Genomic DNA, 1,223 nt, shown 5'->3' on the forward strand with positions numbered 1-1,223 from the left:
CTTTGTTGTTATTGCTGGTGTGAGATGATATCTCATTGTTGTTTTGATTTGCATCTCTCTGATGGCTAGTAATCGTGAACATTTCTTCCTATGTTTGTTGGCTGCCAGGATCTCCTCCTTGGTGAAGTGTCTGTCATGACCTGTACCCATTTTTTAATTGGGTTATTTGTTTTTTTCTTGTAGAGGTGTTGTAGTTTCCTATATATTTTACAAATATATAGGATGTATCTGATGTGTCTGATACATCTGATGTATCATTGCAAAAGATTTTTTTTCCCATTCTGTGGGTTCCCTTTTTACTCTTTTGGTGAAGTCTTTTGATGCACATAAGTTTTTAATTTTCAGTATGTCCCAATCATGTTTTGTCTACCTTTGTTTGTGTAATCTTCAAAATATTTAGTAGTCTGTGTATGTCCTGAATTAGATCCCTCAAATTTGTCCCTATTTTTTCATTGATGACATTCATAATTCTGGGATTCACATTTAGAACTTTATTCCATGCTGAGTTATGTTTTGTATAGGGCATGAGGTAAAGATTTCCAAACTTATTCTTCTTCTTAAGCAGTGCTTTATTTATTCTGGGTCCCTTTCCTTTCCAAAAGAGTCTTTTCCACCTCTTTGAAAAATGTTATTGGAATCTGGATTGGGATTGCATTATATGAGTAAATTGCTTTGGGCAGTACTGACATTTTGACGATGTTGAGTCTTCCTATCCAGGAACATGTTATGTTCTTCCATTTCTGTAAGTCTCTTTTGGTTTCTTGTAGTAGTGTTTTGTAATTTTCTTTCTATAAGTCCTTTGTTTCTCTGGTTATATTTATTCCTAATATTTCATCCTTTGGGCAGCTATTGTGAATAGTATTGTTTGCCTAATGTCTTTTTCAACACTGTCGTTGTTGCTATAGTGGAATCCAACTGATTTTTGTATGTTGATCTTATAGTCTGCCTCTTTGCTGAATCTTCCAATGAGGTCTAGTAGTTTTTTATTGAGTTTTGGGGGGTTTCTATATATAGGATCATATTGTCTGCAAATAGGGAGAGTTTTATTTCCTCTTTGCCAATTTAGATGCCTTTAATTTCTTTATCTTTTTTGTGTATGTATGAATTATGTGATAGTTTACATGGGAGAATATTACTTTAACATACATCCTATCGTATATCATTTCATTGCCATGGTTACAATCCTCTCCATATATCATCAAACAACGAAAGGGTATATACTA

The sequence above is a fragment of the Chrysochloris asiatica genome, unplaced genomic scaffold (genome assembly GCF_000296735.1).
Source record: "Chrysochloris asiatica unplaced genomic scaffold, ChrAsi1.0 scaffold00674, whole genome shotgun sequence".
Classification (NCBI taxonomy): domain Eukaryota; kingdom Metazoa; phylum Chordata; class Mammalia; order Afrosoricida; family Chrysochloridae; genus Chrysochloris; species Chrysochloris asiatica.